The sequence below is a fragment of the Felis catus genome, chromosome C1 (genome assembly GCF_018350175.1).
Source record: "Felis catus isolate Fca126 chromosome C1, F.catus_Fca126_mat1.0, whole genome shotgun sequence".
Lineage (NCBI taxonomy): Eukaryota > Metazoa > Chordata > Mammalia > Carnivora > Felidae > Felis > Felis catus.
In genome coordinates, this window is record NC_058375.1 from 192,733,078 (window position 1) to 192,750,248 (window position 17,171).

Consider the following 17,171-nt stretch of genomic DNA (forward strand, 5'->3'; position numbering starts at 1 on the left):
ATTGAGGGCTGGTATCATTTCTTAGGTTTCTTTGTATCTCCAACCGTGCCCAACGATTTTATCCCCATGCAGTATACCCCAACAGATAAGCTTTTAAAATGTTAAATTGAGCCAACAAGCATATCTCTCATTTAAAGATCAAGTTTATGGTAACTTCAGTCACAAGCAAATCACTTGAGAAAAGCTGCACTTGAAGCCATTTTGAAGTCATCCCTTTTTGTCTCCCACCCATTTCCCTGCTTCTCTTCCCTGTTGTTGCTTGTTGGCTTCTGAAATGTAGGTCACCTCCAGTGGCATGACCTAATTAGGAGATGTAATTTAAAAGAAAGAAAGAAATCCTCTGAGATGGTGGATTTGAAACAAAGAAAAGTGGTTCTTTCATTTTATGTTTTTGGCAATAGCTTCCCTACTAAAGTTATCCCCTTACCACCCCCAAGCTACACAATTCGTAAAGCACAAAAAAGAAAGGTAGAAATGAGTTCAAGAGCAGCTGGAAATGATGAATTTATAATGATCACAGAAGGAGTAAGAGTAAGCTTTCCTTCACTGAAGTGGCTCTGTGGGGCTGCTTCTTGGCAACATAGTGAGTGAGACTTGGGAGGGGGCAGTATTGGTGACGCTGATACAAAGCACCACATGTTTCCTAATCTAACCACTCAGAAAATGCCCTGATACCTGTTGTTGTGTGTGTAACACAACACGACGCCACATACAAAGCATGCAAACAATAGAGTTTTCTTCTGCATACATTTGGCATTCTTGTTTTAGAAGAGAGAAAAAGGGTAAGCAAGCTAAGCAGATTTTAAGGGGTCATCACGAAACTAACTTCTGGGGGAAGTCACTGGGCCAGATTGGAGTCAACCCACCTCCCTCATTTGTTTCCTCTCAGACGCACAATGCTGGGTTCCTGTAAAATGCTTAAGTGCTTTCTGAATCACCCCAGAAACACTTAACTACACTAATCATAATTGGATACATGATTTATTATTTCTTTGAAAACTGATATTCCATGTTTATCATTAGACGATACCATTTATCTAACAAAACTCAAAAGCCTACTATGTGCAGGACCTGTGTGATGGCTGACATTCATTAAAGTGGAGACTATTATGTATCCCCTTTTACAGCAGTACAGAAGGCTAAATATCTTACCAAAGATCGCAAAGAAGAGGTAAAGCCAAGAAGCAGACCCAAGCAGTGCTCTTAATTCCCCACATAACTTTAAATTAACTTAAAAAAAAAAAAGTATGTTCTTCATCTACTTAGAATCAATGGCCATTTACCATAAGCAGCCTATCTGTTTCTCTCTGCAAGTACCTTCCTGATTGCAGGAAAGAACCCCAGACACTTTTAGCCTTCTTTCCATCCCAACACAGCCATGGGAGATGTTATACTAATACTCATGGCTCACACACAGGTTATTCTCCCTGTTGCCTAACAGGGCAGTGGCAGTCTGATATCACTCCCTAGAGAATCACTCCCTAGAGTTGAGGAATACCACTTTGGGCATGACAGCATGAAGAGCCGTGCAGACCCACTCCTCAGGCAAAATTGCTTAAATTATTTTTTTTAAAGGCGATTTAAAGTTTGTGGAAATATTTCTTCTGGTAAACAGCAAAGGTAGTAAAATTCATTCACAAAAATCTATTGAATCTCCATAAGAACTATAAGAAATAGTAGATTTGAACCAAGACCCACAGCCTTCCTCCCATCTCCCAGCTCACTGAGGTAGACTCCACTCCAACCTGCTGTGGCCAAGAACCCAGGAGACCTTCTCCTTCCAGCAACCAGTCAGCGGCTGTTTCCCTGGGACTGGCAGGATGTTAGTATTTCTCCCCTTCCCCTAGTTATGTTGAGGAAGTATCAGATGAATGTGGCCAACAGGTGTGAGCACCCTTCTTCTACCCAGACCCCCACTCATGCCACAGAGCCTCTACCTCGGTCGCAAGGCTGCTGAGAATACTATGTCCTCAATTATGTTTGTTTGACTCGGTTCCATGCCATGAGAGGCAAGCTAAGGAGACCTGGGACTGCTACCCTTCCCACGCACCAAGCATTCAGCTTCTAAATCGCTCAGAAAGGAGCACACCATTATCCCTGCCTCTGGCACTAGAACTGCGGCTCACAAAATTTGCCCAGGGGAAGTAGTAGATAGTAGCGAGCTCCAGATCCCTCCCCAAAGAAACAGACATTTGCAATAGAATGTGAAGAAATTCAAGCCTAAGGGTGCTCTCAAAATAGTGGAAGTTATGGCAAAAGGCAGTTGGAAGAAGATTAATAGAGTCATTGGAGATGGAGAGTAAACTGCAGGACATCTAGTTGGCTATAGAGAAATGGGTGAAAGAGACATCTTACCCTCCTGGGGTAAGAACAAATTGCAAACACCTGACCTCAGAATTTTCCCTTCAAAGGAGCCTGAATTTGATTGGATTAGTCTGTGAAGCGATTTATGCCTCAGGGCATTGTTGAAAACAACAGAGCAATCAGCCAGCAATTAATTGAATTTAATAGCTAAGTGTAGTCAGGAAAAGAGAGTCCAGGAGAGCTCAGCCAAAACCACAATCATCCCATGGTGATGGTGAGCACTGCACCCCTGAAGAGCAGCATCAGAGACCTAACACTGTGGGAGGGGTCAGATGGTGAAAGGAAATAGATTTCACCAAAATTATCCAGCCAGTCACCAAACAAGAAACAAGCAAATAAAAATAACAATCCCTGGAGAGATTAGCACTTACAATTGCGACACTACGTTGTCTAATGCCTGCTTTCTAATAAAAACTTACGATACATGCAAAGAAACAATAAAGTATGACCTTTAGTGCTTTGTACAAAACAGTCAACAGAAACTGACTGAGAGTAACCAGATGCTGGATTTAACAAAGACTTTAAAGTAGCCATTATAAATATGCTCAAAAAACAAGGAAACCATGGTTAAATAGGTAAAAGTCGGTATCCTGACAATGTTGCTCCAGATAGAGAAGATCAATAAAAAGATAGAAATAATTTTTTAAAAAAAGAATCAAATGAAAATTCTGGAGTTGTTAATATAATAACTGAAATGAAGAATTCACTACAGGGGTTCAACAGCAGATTTGAACTGGCAGAAGAATGAGCAGACTTAAGGATGAATTGATAGAGTTCAAGCAATCTGACGAAAATGGAAAAAAAGAAGAAAGAAAAACAGAGCATCAGAGAAATGTGGGATACCATTAACTGCACCAACATATGCATAATGGGAGTCCCAGAAGTGGAGGAGAGAAAAAGAGCAGAAAAAATAGGTAATCTCTACTTCCAGAAAGCACAATGAACTCCTAGGATAAACACAAAGAGGGCCACAAAGAGTAAAAATGCAGCAAGCTGGACAAAGAAATCTTGAAATCAATGAGAGAAAAATGACACATCATTTATAAGGAAACTCCATTAAGATGAAGAGGTGAGTTCTCAAAAGATTTCTTGGAGGCCAGAGGACAGTGGGCTAGCATATTTAGAGTATTCAAATAAAAATCTTTCAAACAAGAATCCTATATCCAGCAAAACTACCCTTCAAAAGTAAAGGCAAAATAAAGACTTTCCCAGATAAACAAAACAAACATCTTGCTGCTAACAGACTTGCCTTACAAGAAATACTAAAGGACATTTTCTGTACTGAAAGCAAGTCATTCAAATCCATACTAGCAAATAAAGAGCACTGGTGAAAGTAATTATATAATTATAAAAGATACCATAAATGCACATTTCTTGTCCTGTCTTCTCTTAACTGATGTGAAACTCAATTGCATAAAACAATACGGATGTAGTGTATTGGTGAGCCTACAACATATAGAACAGTAATATATTTGTCCCCAATAGCCCAAAGGAGGTGGGTGGGAGCAAAACTGTCTGGGACTAAGGAAAGTTTCAGATGATAACTCTGATTCACAGGAACAAACACAAAGTCTCATAAATAAAAAATAACAAGATTATTATAACAAAGCCTATACAAATATACTTGGCCTTTCTTCTCTTAGCTTCTCTCAAGGAAAATAATGAAATATGTAAAAAATATAACAAAAGAAGTAAAAAACTTATAACCTGAAAAGTACACAAAATTATTATAATAAGTTAAAGATCTAAATAAGTGGGAAATCATCCCATATTCATTAACAGGGAGACTTACTATTGCTAAGATGGCAATATACCCCAAACTGATCTACATTTCTCAATGTAATTTATATACCATCAGACTCCCATCTGTCTTTCTCTTAGAAATTGACAGGCTAATCCTAAAATTCACAGGAAATTGGAAGGGATCAAAATAGTCAAATCAGCCTCAAAAAATAAAAAGTTTGGAGCAGGAGCTTGGGTGGCTCAGTCAGTTAAGCATCCAACTCTTGGTTTGGCTCAGGTCATGATCTCACAGTTCATGGGTTTGAGCCCCCATCAAGGTCTGCACTGGCAGCAGGGACCCTGCCTGGGATTCTCTCTCCCTCCCTCTTTCTGCCCTTCCCCCACTTGTTCTGTCTCTGTCTCTCTCAAAATCAATAAATAAACTTAAAAAAAAAAAAAAAGGTTGGAGGATTCACAGTCTCTGATTTCAAAACTTACTACAAAGCTACAGTAATCAAAAAAGTGTGATACAGGCACCTGTGGATGGCTCAGTCAGTTAGGCTTTTGACTCTAGTTTTCTTTTCAGGTCATGATCTCACGGTTTCATGGGTTCAAGCCATGCATCAGTCTCTGGGATGACAGTGCAGAGCCTGCTTGGGATCTTCTGTCTCCCTCTCTCTCTGCCCCTGCCCCACTTGCACTGTCTCTGTCTGTCTTGAAATAAATAAATGTTTTAAAAAAGTACAATATTGGCATATAGATAGACATAGAGACCAATGGAATAAAAGTGAGAGTCCAGAAATAAACCCGTATGTCTCTGACCAACAGACTTTTAATAAAGGTGCCAAGACTATTCAATAGGAAAAGAGTAGTCTTTTCAACATATAGGACAACTAAATAGTCACAGGCAGAAAGTTGAAATAGCATCCTTACCTTATACCATATAGGAAAATTAATACAAAATGAACCAAAGGCCCAAATGTAAAAACTAAAATAATAAAATTTTAAAAGAAAATAGAGGAGCAAACCTGCATTACTTGGGATTTGGTAATGGATTCTTATATATGACAACAATAGGTACATTGGACTTCACCAAAATTTAGAACAGCTGTGCTTCAAAACACACTATCAAGATAGTGAAAAAACAGCCCACAGAATGGAAGAAAATATTTGCAAACCATGTATCTGATAAGGAACTTGTATCCTGAATATATAAAGAACTCTTATAACTCATTAATACAAAGACAAATAACCCAATTTTAAAATCAAAGGTAAAGAATTTGAATAGATATCTCTCCAATGATGTTCAAATGGTCAATAAGCACATGGAAAGATACTCAACACCATGAGTCTTCACAAAAATACAAAACAAAACCACAGTAAGGTACCATTTCATGAAAACCTAAGATGGCTATAATCCAAAAGATGGGTTATAACAAGTGTTAGTGAGGATATGGATAAATTGGAATCCTTATACTCTGCCAGTAGGAATTTAAAAGGCCACTTTGGAAAACAATCTGGCACTTTCTCAAATGATTAAACGTAGAGTAGCCATATGACCCAGCAATTCTACTCCTAGGTATATAGCTAAGAGAAATGAAAGATATGTCTACATAAAAATTTGTACATTACCGTTTATAGTAGCATGCTTCATGATAGCCAAGAGGTGAAAACAACCCAAATGTCCATCAACTGATTAATGAATAAATAAAATATGGCATGGCCAAACAATGACCTATTATTTGGTCACAAAAAATAGAGGTATTGATACAGTCTACGACATGGGCGAACCTTAAGAACATTATGCTAAATGAAAGAATCCAGTCCCGGAAGACCATATATATATGATTCCATTTATATGAAATGTCCAGAATAGGCAGATCCATAGTGATAGATAGTACATTAGTTGTTGCTTAGGACTAGGGAGAATGTGGGTATGGTAAGGCAATTATTCTAAAATTGACTGTGGATAGTTGCTAATAGCTGTGAATACACTAAAAAAAAAAAAATGTACAATTTACTAGGTGAATTCTGTGATATGTAAACTATATCTCAGTAAAGTTGTTGGGTTTTTTTAATTGCCTAACATTCTACAAAATATGTGACCAACACTCCTCAAAACTTCCAAGTTCATCAAAGATAAGAAAAGTCTGAGAAACTGTCCCAAACCAGGAGAGGCTACGGAGATATAATGACGAATGTCATGTGGTATCCTTGATGGGCTTCTGGAACAGCAATGACACAATCAGGGGAAAACTGAGCACATCTACACAAATTATGCAATTTAATTAATAGTATTGTAATGTACCAATGTTTGTTTTTTATTTGGAACCAGCATAGTGCTGCTGTAAGATATCAACAAAAGGTGAAACTAGATGAGGGATATATAGGAACTCTCTGTACTATCTTTACAAACTTTTCTGTAAATCAAAAAATATTTTTAAAACAAACATTTACTTAAATTTGGGGAAAAAAGGAATCACTATCCTGGATCAATGTTTCCCAACATCTCTTAATTTTAGGTGTTAGCTTAAGATGATTGGAAAGGCCAATGAAAAATTATTTGCTTTAGAAAGAGAATACTGATAGAAAAGACAGGAGGGGAGGGCATCACACTGTTTGACATCATTAGAAGGAAAAGAAGAAGTACAAAAACGTGTGGTGGAAATTGGCACCTTCAAAAGTCAGAGGAGAGTGACTTGAGAGGATGAGGGCCCATGGCTGATAGGTGGAAGGGGCCAGGCAGGGACATTGGGTCAGAAAGTTTCCCCATGGAGAGCCTGCGTGACTCAGTTGATTAAGTACCCAACTCTTGGTTTTTGGCTCAGGTCGTGATCTCATGGTTCGCGAGTTCGAGTCCTGTGTGGGGCTCCGAGATGACAGTGTAGAGTCTTGACTCTTGGCTGCTTGGAATTCTCTCTCCTCCCTTCTCTCTGCCTATCGCTGGCTCACATGCTCTGTCTCTGTCTCTCTCAAAATAGATAAATACACTTTAAATTTAAAAAAAAGTTTCCCTGGAAATTGCCTATGCAGGAAAGGCTTAAGGTACAAAGACCTCACAAGACCCTCAACATTCCTCTCCAAGTCTCAAACTCTCATTCCCCATCCCACCCCACCCCCCAACCAGACAATTCTTTGTAAGTGTCCATTCCTCACAAAGCACTAGAGGGGATACAGACAGCCATAGACATCTTTTCTCCCAGTATCTCCCACTCGGCTAGTGTCCTGCAAGTCATATGTACTTTGGGAAATGTTTTAGGACAAAGTCTTACAGGAATATCTTACAAATATAGACTCCATTGCCAAAATAAGCAAATGTTCGGGATGTAGGACTCTAATAAAAATAGCAGGACAAGAATCTGATCAGAATATAGAAAAGAAATCACTTAAAAGACGTTTATCAGACATTTGCTACAAACCATATCTCAAAGTCAGGAATTGGGGATAAGACATGAATGCACTGTATTGACCACTGAGAACTCACAATCAAGGTGAATGTGTATGTGAGGTGAGAAGGTGAGGGAGGGGGTGGTCCAGAAGAGAGAACTCAAAAGAAAGAAGGAAAAAGAAAAACAGATAATACAATGCCAAAGGGCTAATAATAAAAATCTAAGCCAATTTCTTGCCCCTCCTCCAGAAGCTTAGATCAAAAAAAAAAAAATTTTAATAAATAAATAAACAAACAAACAAAAAAACACCCAAGGTTGTACAGAATGTAGAAGAGACATGAAGAGCAATTTGCCTGATACTCATTGACCATTAACTACATATCTGCCATAGCCATGCTAAGACTTTGACATGCATTATGCCACCTAATCGCACAACTCCTCAGGGAAGTACTTTTTTTTTTAAAGATTTTATTTGTAAGTAATCCACATCCAATGTGGGGCTCCAACTCACAACCCCCAGATCAAGAATCACATGCTCTACTGACTGAGCCAGCCAGGTGCCCGTGGGAAATACATTTTTAATCCCCATTTCACAAATCGTGAAATGATGGTGTAAAGTGGTTGACTGACTTGATCAAAGACACACAGACAGGCAATGTTGGAATTCAGTCTTTTCCCAGATCCATGTGCTACATTCTACGGAACAGCTCCTGGCCAAAGGGATGAGAGCTCAAATAAACAGATTACTTCCTCATTTTAAAAGGAAATTCTGCACAGGGAGGAGAGAAAAAAAAAAAGTAAGATCTAAGTCCTACATGCTTAAATCCATCCTTGAAAAATAGAGTCAGCCTCCGTTGATGAAGGAAGATGGAAACAGAGGAAAAGAGAAATGGTAAATGCACAAGTGTTTGCCCCAGTCCAGGAAGACCCTGCTTTTCTATAAGAGGAAGGTGGAAGCAGCCTCAGCTCCAAGTTAGCACTTCCCATGCCAGATATTGACCCAGGGAGACAGTGACACAGCAGAATGAATAAATGTGTACTCAGAGCTATTGTTGCCTTAGAATCACATATGCACCCAGGTAGTGTGTCTTTTAAGGTGAGCAGGAGCACGGCGTGGGTGTAGTGCATAGCATTTGCCAATGGTAGTGAAAGAAGGGGGGAAATGTTATGTTGAACAATTGCAAGGAATCAGAGAAGTTTAGTAGAGCTGGGAGATCGTAAGCCCTTTGGGCAGAAGCCTTTTGGCTGCATCACTGGATGGATCTTCTAGTTAGCTACATATGTGAATGCTATAGGTTCTGAACATATTATACACAGTATGTAGAAACAGGCTCATTTATAGTAATGCGTGGAATTGTCTTGGCTCTATTTCTCATGCCGGCAGATGTTGTAGCCAAAATAGGAGTAAGCATGGCACCTGAGGCACGTTCTAAGAGCTGTCATTCAGTTTGGTATCACCCAGCCATTTGGGGACAATAGGGCTCTATTCAACCTATATATTCAACTTCCAGACCTCACATCTCTTCATCTTATCCCATCTTCCCCATTCTAAGATCAAACCTGGCTCTCTTACTTGTCACTTTTGCCTGTTGCTAATGTGATTTCACATAACATAAATCTGAATACATGAATTTTAAGAAATTATATATGAGGTGTGAATATCTTTGCATAGATGGAATCCACTTGAAGAATCCTTTTATAAAGTCACATTTTCTTACATTTACGGATGAGAATTTCATGATAGATTCTCTTTCTTAAGCCTATTTAGCTTATCCATTGTGTACTCCAAATCAGAAAAATATGACTTTGCAAAAGCATGTACGCTGTGTAAATTGCAGGTCGCCCCTTTATTGAGGTGGGGGTATTGGAAAAAGTTGTTGAATTGGATGCTGTTTAGGGGAGACATTCTCTGGGGATCTAGTTATTGCTACCAACAGTCCTCAGCTTCTGCTGGAGTGTCCCTTCACCTCTGCTTGTAATTTTTTTTAATGTTTTTTTTTTTTTGAGAGAGAGTGTATGCACATACTCAAGGAGTGGGAGAGGGCAGAGAAAGGGGGACAGAGAATCCAAAGCAGGCTCTGCTCTGACTGCAGCCAACCCGATGTGGAGTTCAAACTCACAAACCATGAGATCATGACTTGAGCCAAAATCAGATGTTCAACCAACTGAGTCACCCAGGCGCCCCCTACTTCTGCTTTTAATGCTGAGTTCAATTTTCAGTGGGAAAAGTACAGGACATTAGCACTGGGGAACAAACTAGAAAGCGTTTTGTCTGACCCTCTCACTTTATAGATGAAGAATCCAAAGCCAAAAATGTTTAGTGGCTTATTCGAAATCATATGGCTTTGCAAGTTTGGTAAACATCCCAAATCTCATAAACATTTTTTAAAACTTGGGCTCAGCCATCATGGCCCAATCCACTGGGGACATGAAGTGGTTATAGAAATTTCTTCTCTTTCCCAGCTATAACCCTGAAGGACATTGAATGCTGTTACCCAGGAAAAAATAGGGTATCAGAAGCTGGTACAGGTTTTGTGAGGCCTGAAGTTTGTATCAAATAAGGTACAAACAGAAAAGAATGTAAATTTAGAATGAGGAAATAGAACACAGCTAATTTTAAAGACAGGATAAATATCACATCTATAGCAAGTACCCCCTCCCAAAAAAAGTAATATTTTTATTAACTCCCTGACATGCCTCTATAATGCTTTTCCTTCTACATTTTTAGCTGCTTGTTCTTTGAAGACTTCTTTAAGTGACAATGATTTGTCATATTGTCATATCTTTCCTAGAGAGAAAACAGAAGAATAATTCAGTCTTTCCTCTAACATGGCTGATCAAAATTTGCCTTTTATTATTGATAGTTTAGAAACATTTTTTCAGTTCCTGAAGTCATTCTCGGTATCGTCATGTAAACTATTACAATGGTTGTCAAATTCGGGGAAAACTTTATCAAGTTTCTATCATATGTAAGAGATACAGGATTTGGAAGAATCTTCCAGATACATTTGAAATGTTTTTAGTCCCTGAATACACATGTATTCCCAATCTTAGGCTTTGGGTTACTATGGGAACCACACTTACCCCAGTCAAGAGGGAATCTGCACTTTACAGGGCCACATTCTGTCTCTCCTCTCTTTGTGTCCCTCTACACAGACCAAGGAGTCTAGGGGGTCAAGGATAAATGTAGGCTCAAAACCCATGCCTCCCACTTCTTGAACATGTTCCAAACATATGGGACATCAGAATTTCTTGTTCAAACAGGGCCTATCTAGGGGTGCCTTGGTAACTCAGTCAGTTAAACGTCTGGCTCAGTTTTTGTTCAGGTCATGATCTCATGGTTCATGGGTTCAAGCCCATCATTGGTCTCTGTGCTGACAGTGCAGGGCCTGCTCGGGATTCTCTCTCTCAACCTCTCTCTCTGCCCCTTCCCCCCCCCCCCTCTCTAAGCCTCTTCCTGGGATTTGTCCTTCCAAGGGAAGACAATACTCCCAGTGTCAACATTCCTTGGCCAACCTCAGAGCCATAGACAGAGCCCATGCAAACGAGAGACCCTAAAGCTTAAATTTTACTAGCTTTGTAGCAAATCGACCTGTACAAGGCACCCAGAGTCTCTGCAATGAAGCCTATTTCTTCTGGCCCCCAGACCAATCTGGAAACGCTCCACCCCACCAAAAAGTACAGTCTGTGAAAAACCCCACTGTCCCCTTAGCATGGCAACCATGCAGGGGAGGCAGGTGGAAAAAGCTGAGAGAGATGGAGGTGTAGACACCTCTGAACACAGTGAAATCTTCCTAGGTGACAATTAAGTGGCAGCAGACATGTTGGCTATCTAGCCTCTTGAACCACCATGGCTCCATCCTGACATCCCCAGAGGGGAGCCCCATTGCTGCATGATGCCTCGACTCATTTGGAACAAGTTGGACAACTTTTCCTTAAACCCTTCCACAGTCTCTTCCTCCTTAACCCCATAAGGTAACACATCAGGTACCAATCCCTCCTCAACCCCTCACAGCCCAGGATACTGACAAGGTGACCTCCTCTGACCACAGTTAATGGGTGGCTAACCTCCACTGTCTTCGTGCATTGTGCATTGCAGTGAGGTAGGAAGAGGAGCGTGGCATAGCAGTGCCAAGGAGGACTGTCCACACTAGTCTAAAGTGAAAAGACTTTTTAAGACAAAGGGGATTCCTCTGCACCGAGCATTGATTGGCCAAACAGTCACTCTCTCACTTTCTTCCCCTTCTAATATGCTGGCCCCTATGCCCATGCTTCCTTCCAACCACTACCCCATCTGCCCAGAGGGCATCCCCTCTGATGAACAGAGCAAATTCTCTTTATAAAAGGCCCTGTGCAACCCTGGGCAAACCAGCAAAGTGGTCTAAAGCCTTCTCCGGCTTTCACCCCTCCGCACCTTGCCCATCTCGTCCTCCCTGGTGCCTTCAGGAGTTCCGGCTCTCGCCCCTGAGACTCCGAGGTCCAACTTTCGGGCACTGTTATTCACATTCAAGTATATGCAATTAATAGCACCCCGTGCCTTAAGCAGATGTCCTTAAACAGAGGACAAAATCTTACTCAAAAGGTGTGAAGTCAATGAGCTTTAATAGAATGTCTAATGTATATTTAAGAAAAATGTCCAGGCATCTTAAAATAGGGCATCACATGTCATCATCAGAATCCCCTGCAGTGAGAAGAAATAGACCAAGAGCTTTGGAGTTAGTTAGCCAGGGTCAAGGGGGACCTGGGAGGGGCTAGGTGACTCATCACAAAGGTCAAAGAGTAGGAGGGGGAACAACCCGTCACTGTCATGAATTCTATCTCGCTGGCTCCTCCCCTCCCCTCACACACACACACACACACACACACACACACACGGAGACAAATGCCTTTGGGATGGGGGGGCAGTTCCCGACATGGAGCTTAAGTCCAAGCCTCTCAATTTGTATTCCCCCGCGCCGCGAGGGGCAGCCAAGTATAGGCAGGGGGTTGGGAAGAGCTTCTAGCAGGAGAAGGACAAATTTAAAAGGAAAGATTTACGAGGCCATGAAGATGTTTCTCCCAGACTCCTGAGTGCAGGAGTATGACTTATTTATTTTATTTTCATTTGTAACCCAAACCTTCCCTTGACTCCCATTGGCCCCAGCTGAGAGGAGAGAGAGGGCCGGCCGTCAGGCGTTGATCACCGGGCCAACGGGAGACAGTATGGTGTGATGCTGACGCGGCCCACTGACAAGCCAGCCAGAGACCCAGGGGAGCAGCTCTGAGCTAAGCAGCCAGAGCCAGGCAGGTAGGGAGCTGACAGCTGGGGAATTGCTAAGAGGCGCCGGGCTGGTGGGGGCAGGCTGGTGAAACAGTGGCCTCGGAGAAGGTGCGATTTCGTGATGCACAAACACTGTTGTTTACCTGCTTCCCGTTGAGTCCTCTCCATTTCCCCGGCTTCCTCAGGCTCCATGCTGTAAATCTCTCTCCCTTCCCCCGCCCACATGATCACAGGTTAATCCTCCCCGCCCTCCCCCCCCCCCCCCCCCCACCAGCCCGCAATCTCTGTTTCCTAACGTTTCTCTCCCCCACTCCTTTTGGGAAGGGGAAGGGAGCATGTGAATACACATGAATAACCTCAAAATCTCACTTAGTGGTCGGCTGGAGAGGGACCGTCTCTGCTGTCCCCCAGGCAACCTCTTGAATTGGGATCTGCAGGGCACGAAGAAAGGACAGGCTGGGGAGTAAGAGGCCATCTGTGCTGGGGATTCGTGCACCGTGGTGCAAAGGCACAAGGTGCATGTACTCTGGAAGACCTTGAGGACTGCCTGGTCCACATGCCCTGGAGGGGGGCATCCTGGGGCAAAGGGGAGCCCCGTCACCAGACTGGAGCAAAGCTTCAAGCCTGTGGGTGCGTCCTGAATCGTCTTCACAACGGTGCCCCCATTTACTGGTGCACTTACTGCCCATTTGTTGAGATCACACGATCCTTTGCAAAGGCCTCCCATGTGGGAAAATCCATCATCCTTTTCATGCAAAACCAACAAACGAAAGCAAAACAAGACTTCACTAATCAGGTTGTATGTACACTTCTTGCCCTGCCACTTTTCTGGATAATGCTCAGAACAAGGCGAAAGCCCTGCTGACTTCTCTCTCGTCACATAACCACCCAATCTCCCTTGTCATATCATTCTTGTCACATAATTCAATTCTTTCATGTAGCAGACATTTATGCTACTTGAATACCACCTGCCCCTCCTAACTAGAATTCAAGTTCCATGAAGGCAGGAACCTTGTCTGTCTTAGTCACCATGAGCACACAGAAGGTACTTGAGAAATGTCTGCTAGATGAGTAATGAATTTCATGAGCAAATGAATGAGGGCAATCTCAGATTATTCACTTACCATCTTTGAGCCTCCGTTTTCTCATCTTTAAAGTATGACTAACATGGGGAGCCTGGGTGACTCAGTCGATTAAGCGGCCGACTTCGGCTCAGGTCATGATCTCGCGGTTTGTGAGTTCAAGCCCCGCCTCGGGCTCTGTGCTGACAGCTCAGAGCCTAGAGCCTGTTTGGATTCTGCGTCTCCCTCTCTCTGACCCTCCCCCGTTCATGCTCTGTCTCTCTCTGTCTCAAAAATAAATAAACGTTAAAAAAAATTAAAAAAAAAAAAGTATGACTAACAATAACACTCTTCCTTATTTCGAAGTAGTGGGGAGAGTCTGAAATACAATATGCATTTGAGACCCCATTTCCTAAAATACGGAGCCTGAGGCAGGGATTAAGTATTGGTGCTCTATGTGGCAGGTGCAATCCCAGAACACTGAAAGTGAGAGCAAAAGGAAAACAGACAAAAAGAATGGGCAAAAATGAAAAGATGATGAATTACCACATTGATCACTGTTTCACAAGAACCCACTAAAGAGCACCACCCATCACGTGGCCAGAGCATCACAGCAGCACACAGGACATCTTATATGGAGAAGCAATACCTGGAAGCAATTCATCGAGGAAGGATGGAACACGGGCTGATACTTAACCATTAGAGAACTTACTGCCCACACTTCCAGACTGTCTCATTCAACCTCCACCTTGAAAGCACTCAGAAGGTCTACTCCGACGTCCTTTGACATGGTATTTCATCCAAGTTTGGAAAAGCCAGAACCTCCGGGTTTGTGGTAGGTTGGCCACAAGTGGTGACACCCTGCAGCCCCACGAAAAATCCCTCTGCTTCGGGACGGGCAGCTCCTTCAGAATACGCCGCTGGGGGTTGGGGCCGGGCAGGGGCGAGGGGGGCGGGGGGGGGGAGCTTGCGGGGAGTGAGGATGAGGAGACTCCAATGAGGATGACAGGATACACATAAGTCATTTTCGATAAAATATCTGAAGGTGATTTTAAAGCTGTAAAGCCCCAGCCAATGAAAAGTGATGTTGTTTCAATGGTCTTTTTTTCTTTTAATTCAAGTGTGTTTCCACCTCCTAGTGTTTGCACTTGTATGAGGTTGATAAGCTTTCAACTAGGCTGCACAAATGAAGTCTTTCCTGTTTCCACTGCTGTTATTGAAATAGCACCTCTCTGAAATAAGCCACTTCATCTCTTCGTAAAAATCCTTCTGTCCAAAATAGAAACATAAATGGGTTCTGTTAAAGTGGAGTTATTTTCTCTCTATGTTTGGTTTGTATTATTGAGAGAAAACACCACAAATATGAGTGATCCATATGGGAGACACCTTTCAAGCAAACCCCTTGTCTCTTGAGTCTCCCTCCATCACCGCTTTTTTATAGCTTCAGCTTCTGAGCCCATTCTTAATACTGGTATACTGTCTACACAGTGATCAATTTCAACACACCCCCAACATGCCAGTTAAATGTTAAGAGCCCAGAGTCCATGTAAGGGTCAGAATGAGACTATTTCCTAGCCTTAAATGCTCCCCATCAACAATTATATAACTTGCTGACATTTAACCCCCTCAACAGGTTTCATCTACAAATCCAAGACGCTTACTATTTCAGGTCAGCCTAAATGGGAGTCAGCCTAAATTGAGGACCCCCATGGGCTTGGGTTTTGGCCACCTTCTAGAGTCCAGTAAAATGAAATGCCTGGCACATAGTAGAATACACACACATACAGAAAGGCACGCACGCACATTCATTAAATAAGCGAGTGAAAGAATAGATGTCGTCAGTTTAGAGTAGAAATTAAAACGTTGAGAGCACAGGCTCTAGACCCAAAGTTTCTGGGTTCAATTTTTTTTTTCAACGTTTATTTATTTTTGGGACAGGGAGAGACAGAGCATGAACGGGGGAGGGGCAGAGAGAGAGGGAGACACAGAATCGGAAACAGGCTCCAGGCTCTGAGCCATCAGCCCAGAGCCTGACGCGGGGCTCGAACTCACGGACCGCGAGATCGTGACCTGGCTGAAGTCGGATGCTTAACCGACTGCGCCACCCAGGCGCCCCAAGTTTCTGGGTTCAAATCACAGCTTTATCAAAAAACAGCTATGCGACATTGGAAGGCTTGCTTCACTTCTTTGTGCCTCAGCTTGTGCCTTGGTTTTCTTACCTGTAAAATGTGGATAATAGTCACAGCTACTTCAGAGTTTTGTTGCGATCGTGACATGATGCATGGAAAGTAAGTGTCTTAGCCCAGTGCCTGGTGCCCAGTAAACAGGAGATAACAGTAAGCTCTGATGACCATTCTGAGTGTGCCACCAGCTCCCCACCTGGCCCATCTAAATAGGGAGAAGGACATGCTTTTCTATCATGCCATCCGCCTTCATTGGCTCAACCAGATCCAGGTTTCCCCATGTTTAAAACCCAGTGCAAAACCTGCCTTTAAAATTTTGTGTAGCCAAAGGGAATCTCACACCGGGTATGGCATTTATGTCGCTTTGTGATACACTGTGTTTTTAAACGTGGTGCTGTCGATTGATTTAAGTATTTTATTGGACAATTTCACTGTTCTTGTGCCCCGAGGCTTTTTAAAGCAGGGACCAATTTTTTAAATCAAATAGATAAATGTAAAGTCGTTGCATTTAAAATAACAGCAGCACAAGGAGTAGGGCCAGAATTTCCACTTGGGCTATTTAATTATTTGCCGAAGATAAATTCAGAGGAACAACAGTGAGAGATGGCGGTTAGATTCGGCCACCAACATCCTAAGCCCTTTCCCTGATGTCACGTAGGCCCCAAATTCTACTTCCCTGAAGTTATGACTAAGATCTGGGCCACATGGGATATGTTCATCTTCCTGGGGAGAGGCAGTCTGACCTCAACTATTTCTCAAGCCCCCTTGGCATCCGGTAGTGGCTCCCCACCTCAGTGACAGAATAATGGATAATGAGTCACCGTTTTAGACTATTCCTACAAACTGTTGCCTGCAGCTATATTGCAAGCTGCAAATCATCTTAATTTTAGTACAAAACATCTCTCTACTGTCCAAAATAGAAGCTGTTTTCTTATGGAAACAATGTAGTTAAAGGGCTTTAAGTTAGCATCCTTGATAGTAGAACATCCTAGCCTTACGCACTTGATGTGATGCAGTATGGAGTACGTGGCAATACTTTTAAAGAACGCTTGACAAAGATATTTAACCTAAGTTGAACCAAGCCTTTGGCCTAACTTAGCGGTTTATAAGAAATATCGAGGATAGACAGAAAAATCCAGTAATGCCATGGTAACACGATAAGAAAAATCCAGAATGGGGGGAAAGTTCTACA